The 6,620-nt window shown below is 41.2% G+C and overlaps 1 pseudogene; it reads right to left on the reverse strand.

Annotated features, from left to right (window-relative positions):
- Nucleotides 1-5,722: 5,722 nt before the first annotated feature.
- On the reverse strand, nucleotides 5,723-6,128 carry LOC113613139 (60S ribosomal protein L37a-like; annotated as a pseudogene).
- Between the last annotated feature and the right edge of the window lie 492 nt (nucleotides 6,129-6,620).

A 6,620-nucleotide genomic window follows, 5' to 3' on the forward strand; every position in this document is an offset into this window, starting at 1 on the left:
AGCCTAGATTTTTTTTTTACCTGTTTTTGTTCTTTATATAAATGGAAACATATAGTACGTACTCTTTTGATAATTGAGATAAAATTCACATACCATAAAATTCAACCTTTTGGGGCTTCCCTGGTGGCGCAGTGGTTGAGAGTCCACCTGCCGATGCAGGGGACACATGTTCGTGCCCCGGTCCGGGAGGATCCCACATGCCGCGGAGCGGCTGGGCCCGTGAGCCATGGCCGCTGAGCCTGCGCGTCTGGAGCCTGTGCTCCGCAACGGGGGAGGCCACAACAGTAAGAGGCCCGCGTATCGCCAAAAAAAAAAAAAGTAAAATTCAAACTTTTGAAGTGAACAATTCACTAGTTTTTAGTATAGCCACAGAGCTGTACACCCATTACTACAATCAATTGTATACATATTCATCATCCCAACAAGAAACCCTGTTCCCATTTCCAGTCATTCCCTATTTCCTCCCAAACCCCTCACTCCAGCCCTAGGCAACTACAATTCTACTTTCGGTCTCCATAAATTTGCCTATTTTTCTAGACATTTTCACCTAAATGGAACCATGCAGTATGTGGTCTTTTGTGAACCAGCTTCTTTCATTTAGCATAATGTTTTCAAGGTTCATTGATGTTCTACCATGTATAAGTACATACTTCATTCCTTTTTATTGCCAGATAATGTTCCATTGTATGGGGAAAAAAACTTATTTATCCATTAATCAGCCAATGGACATTTGGGTTGTCTCCCTTTTTTTTTTGCTATTATGAATAATGCTGCTATGAACATTAGTATACAAGTATTTCTGTGGACATATGTGTTACATTATTTTGAGTACATACCTAGGAGTAGAATTGCTGAATCATATGGTAACTCTATCTTTAATCTTTTGAGGAACTGCCACACTGTTTTCCACAAAGGCTGCACCACTTTACATTCCCACCAGCAGTATTATGAGGGTTCCATTTATTCGACATTCTCACCAACACTTGTTATAATCCATCTTTTATTTTATCATAGCCATCCTAGTAAGTGTGAAGTGGTATCTTATTGTGGTTTTGATTTGCATTTCCCTAATGACTAATGATGTTGAGCATCTTCTCATGTGCTTATTAGCCATTTGGACATCTTCTTTGAAGAAAAATCTATTTAAATCGTTCATCCATTTTTAATTGGATTGTCTTTTTTTTTTTTTTTTTTTTTTGCGGTATGTGGGCCTCTCACTGTTGTGGCCTCTCCCGTTGCGGAGCACAGGCTCCAGACGTGCAGGCTCAGCGGCCATGGCTCAGGGGCCCAGCCGCTCCGCGGCATGTGGGATCTTCCCGGACCGGGGCACGAACCTGTGTCCCCTGCATCGGCAGGCGGACTCTCAACCGCTGCGCCACCAGGGAAGCCCTGGATTGTCTTTTTATTGTAGAGTCTAGACACTAGATCCTTATCAGATATAAGATTTGCTAATATTTTTGCCCACTCTATGAGCTGTCTTTTCACTTTCTTCATAGTGTCTTTTGATACACAAAAGTTTTTAATTTTGACAAAGTCCAATTTATCTATTTTTTCTTTGATTGCTTCTGCTTTAAGTGTCATATGTAAGAAACCATTGCCTAATCCATGGTCACAAAGATTTACACCTATATTTCCCTCTAAGAGTTTTATGGGTTTACCTCTTATATTTAGGTCTTTGATCCATTTTTGAGTTAATTTCTGTACAAGGTGTGAGGTAGGGGTCCAAATCCATTCTCTTGCAAATGGATATCAAGTGTCCCAATACCATTTATTGAAAAGACTATTCTTTCCCCCATTGAATTGTCTTGGCACCCTTGTCAAAAATCAGCTGACCAAAAATGTGAGCGTTTATTCCTGGACTCTCAATTCTATTCCACTGAGTTATATGTCTGTCCTTATGCCAGTCCCACACTCTTGATTACTGTAGCTCTGTAGTAAGTTTTGAAATTGGAAATGCAAGTCCTTTAATTTTGTTCTTCTCTTTCAAGATGCTTTCGACTATTCTGGGGTCCCCTGAATTTCCATGTGAAATGTAGGATCTGCTTGCCAATTTCTGCAAAGAAGACAGCTGGAATTTTGATGGATATTGCCTTATATCCATAGATCAATTTGGATAGTATTGCCATCTTAACAATATCAACTCTTCTGAACTGTGAACATGGGATGTCTTTCCATTTTTTAAGGTCTTTTTAATTTCTGTCAACAATATTTTATAGTTTTCAAAGAGTAAGTTTTGTACTTCTTTTGATAAATATATTCCCAAGTATATTATTCTTTTTAATATTATTGTAAATAAAATGTTTCCTTATTTTTTCATTGATCCTATAGAAATATAATTGATATCTGTATATTGATCTTGTACCTTGCAACCTGGCTGAGCTCACCTATAAGTTCTAAAAGTGTTTTAATGGATTCCTTAGGACTTTCTATATACAAGATCATATCATCTGCAAACAGAGATGGTTTCACTTTTTCATTTCCAATCTGAATGCCCTTTATTTCTTTTCCTTACCTAATTGCTCTAGCTCAAATTTCCAGTACAGTGTTGAATAGAAGTGGTGAGAGTAGACATCCTTGCCTTGTTTCTGATTATAGGGGGAAAGCACTCCGGTTTTCACCATTAAGTATGATGGCTAGCTGTGGGGTTTTTTTTTTTTTTTTTGGCTGCGTTGGGTCTTCCTTGCTGCGTGCAGGCTTTCTCTCTAGTTGCAGCAAGTGGGGGCTACTCTTTGTTGCAGTGCATGGGCTTCTCATTCTGGTGGCTTCCCTTGTTGCGGAGCACGGGCTCTAGGCACACGGGCTTCAGTAGTTGTGGTGCACAGGCTTTGTTGCTCTGTGGCATGTGGGATCTTCCCGGACCAGGGCTTGAACCCATGTCCCCTGCATCGGCAGGCAAACTCTCAACCACTGCACCACCAGGGAAGCCCATGGAACTCTGATATTTTTTAAAAACAACTATAAAGGACATTATTGGGGCTATTGGGGAAATTTGAATGTGGACTATGTATTAGATGATGATAGTGTATCAGTACTAGTTTCCTGCGCATGATAATGGTATATGTAGGAGAATGTCCTTGTTCTTAGGAGACACGTGCTGAGTATTTAGGGATTAAGTGTCACAAATGGGTCAGCAAAAATAATGTGCATATGTGTGTATGCACGTGCATGCACATGAGAGTGTGTGTAGAGGGAGAGAAAGAAAGCAAATGTGGCAAACACTGACAATTGGTGAATTTAGGTAAACAGTATATGGGTATTCATTACACTACTAAAATTATCCATAGGCTTGAATTTTTTTTAATTAAAAGTTTTAAATGGGGCTTCCCTGGTGGCGCAGTGGTTGAGAGTCCGCCTGCCGATGCAGGGGACACAGGTTCGTGCCCCGGTCCGGGAAGATCCCACATGCCGTGGAGCGGCTGGGCCCGTGAGCCATGGCCGCTGAGCCTGCGCGTCCGGAGCCTGTGCTCTGCAACGGGAGAGGCCACAACAGTGAGAGGCCCACGTACCGCAAAAAAAAAAAAAAAAAAAGTTTTAAATGATCACCCTCTTATAGATGATATCTCACTTTTTCTACTTAACCCTGTAATCCATCTGGAATTTACTTTGGTGTTTGAAATGTGATATTACATATATTATGTATATAAATAATTTGAAGTTTTGTCAAAATACAAATCAGTCGGCCTAATACAATTTGTAAGGCCAACTGGCCCGAGGCAGGGGAACACAATCAGATTCACAGGTTGCATCAGACCGAAACTCTCCGGACCACCCAGTTCCAGAAACTGACCTGGAGACTTTTGGACCACCCAGTTCCAGGAAATGACCTGGGGACTTTGCACCCGGCCCAGCCTTCCCGCCTTTCGAGGGGCGGGACTAACGGTCCCCCAGGATACCCGAAAAGACCACCAAATAAGGAATACCCTGCGCCCTCCCAGATTCACCACACCCCTTTCCCTTCTTCCCCTATAAAATCTTGCCCAACCCTCGCCCGGGTGCGACTTCTCTGGCCCCTTTCTCTCGGACCAGTGAACCTCGCCCCGGAGCGCTCCCTAATAAAGCTCACTTGAAGCTTTCCTCTGTTTCGCGGTGCCGTTTGTTAAGATCCGACCTTACACAATTCATTAGTCATTTTTTCTCGACTGTCTGATTATGTCTACTTTATCGTGTAGTAAATTCTCAAATATACTAGCATATAGCTCTGGATTCTCTATTTTTCACTGATCTATGTCTGCTTTTATGCCAGCACATTAAATTTAGTTTTTAATTTAAAAATTACAAAAGCAAAACATGTAAGACAGAAAATAAAAATCCACTTCCACCCACTGTGAGATCTCCACTGTTAACAGTTTGGTTTGCTTTCTTCTAGATTCCGTGCCTATACAAGAAAATATACACATAATTTAAATACAGATAGCTTTTTTTAAGTTAATTAATTAATTAATTTTTGGCTGTGTTGGGTCTTCCTTGCTGTGCGCGGGCTTCCTCTAGTTGCGGCGAGCGGGGGCTACTCTTCGTTGGGGTGCACGGGCTTCTCATTGTGGTGGCTTCTCTTGTTGCAGAGCACGGGCTCTAGGCGAGTGGGCTTCAGTCGTTGCAGCACGCGGGCTCAGTCGTTGTGGCACACAGGCTCTAGAGCACAGTCTCAGTAGTTGTGGCACATGGGCTTAGTTGCTCTGCGGCATGTGGAGTCTTCCCCAACCAGGACTCGAACCCGTGTCCCCTGCATTGGTAGGCGGATTCTTAACCACTGCGCCACCAGGGAAGTCCCCAGATAGCCTTTTAAAATACAAATATGATTATACTATACATGTTCTTCTGGGGTTTTTTTCTTGAAAATATATTTTGAACTGCTTTCCAGATCAGTATTCATGGGCCCCCCTCACTTTTTAAAATGGCTGCCTAGTGTTCCACAGTAGGGGTGGCCCATAATTTATTTAACCAGTCTCCTATTTATGCACATTTATGTGGTTTCTAGTTTCTTTTCCCAGCACATTTTAAATAATGGGTGCTTTACCATATTTTAACATTTGTTAAGGCAAAACTTACTCCTTTTACAAAGTACTCCAAGCAGTTTATTTTTCAAAGTGAGACAGTCATTTCACAGTCATTTCTGCTATCTTGCTTGTTTTGAAAATGAGATTTTGTTCCAAAGCGACTGATCTACCAAGACGACAATTTTAGCAGAAATCCCACTTTTGAAGCCATCCTGCCTATAGAGAGGGTGCATTCTGATTTGCTCTCTGTGAGGGTGGCCTAGGTTGCCCGACCAGGTGAGTTAAGTCTCTCTAATTCAGGGCAGAGAATTAAAGAAAATTAAAAGGCCCACTTGACTGCAGCTCTAAAGTCATGTCCACTCAACAGTTTCATCAGTAAGAATGCTGACATTTTAATCTCCATTTACTGGTCTCCTATGCCTTATTTCTCAGTTGGTTAGAAATTATGAAGGGGGAAAAGGAAGCATTATGTATTGACTCCTTTAAAACCTTAACATCCACTACTCAGGTAGTGTTAATCTCTTGTTCTTCTGGTTTTGTTTGTTTGTTTTTGTTTTTTCCAACAAAAATTAGAAGGATTTTAATATCCAAGTCTTCTTTTAGAAAGCAAAATTAATGCAATGCAAATAAGAACATTTAACTAATAAAATTAACAACAAACCAAAGTAATTTTGTTACATAAATTAACCATTTATTATAGGCTAGCAACATTTCAAAAGGTGGTGCTTCTACTGGTCCTTCAATTCCTTCAGACTTCTGATGGCAGACTACTGTGACAGCAGAAATGGTGGTGTGGTCCAAACACCACCAGCTACCGTTTTCATGCAGGAACCATAGTGCCAAATGCCCATAGCTCATCTCTTCATCTTGGTTTTGCCACCGAAGGAGCAAGTGTACTTTGCGTGCTGGCTGATTTCAATTTTCTTCACCATTTTCCTGAGGGAAGCACCGTAACGGGTCCCATATTTACCCACGATTCCGACCTTCTTGGTGCGTTTAGCCATGTCGCCAAAACCTAGGTCCGAGCCCAGAGACCTTTTTCTTCTGTTTATATATCTAACATAGTACTTCTTCTATAAAAGAATAATCATATTCAGGGACTTCCCTGGCAGTCCAGTGGTTAAGACTCCATGCTTCCCATGCAGGAGGTTCAGGTGTTCGATCCCTGGTTGGGAAACTAAGCTCCCACATGCCACATGGCCAAAAAAAAGAATAATCGTGTTCATATTTTTCGTATCCCCCACTAGGCAGGCCTTCTCAAGTATAAAGATCATTTTATTCTTCTAACCCCAGCACCTGGTATCTTGCTAAGTTGCTGGTCTTTATGAGGAAAGAAAAAGGATATTTCCTTTTGAATTACCTTTGAAATAAAAGCTTCTCAAAAACGGTTTTCGAAATTTCATTAGATTCCATCCACTAGTTGCTCATCTATATGCTTACTTATTAGCCTTTTAATAAGCTCTTAATATTAGGAATGCTAACTCTAATGAAAACCATATTGCCCCGCATCTAGATTATGTCTCCTTAATTACAGGTTCTGCAAGTTTGCCTCATGGAGGGGAGCCCGTATGATTCAATGACCTTTGAACTAGATAAGAGAAAATGCACCCAAAGGTGGATGCTAGA

The sequence above is a fragment of the Aethalodelphis obliquidens genome, unplaced genomic scaffold (assembly GCF_003676395.1).
Source record: "Aethalodelphis obliquidens isolate GAN/ISIS:26980383/991018 unplaced genomic scaffold, ASM367639v1 scaffold85, whole genome shotgun sequence".
NCBI classification, from domain to species: Eukaryota; Metazoa; Chordata; class Mammalia; order Artiodactyla; family Delphinidae; genus Aethalodelphis; species Aethalodelphis obliquidens.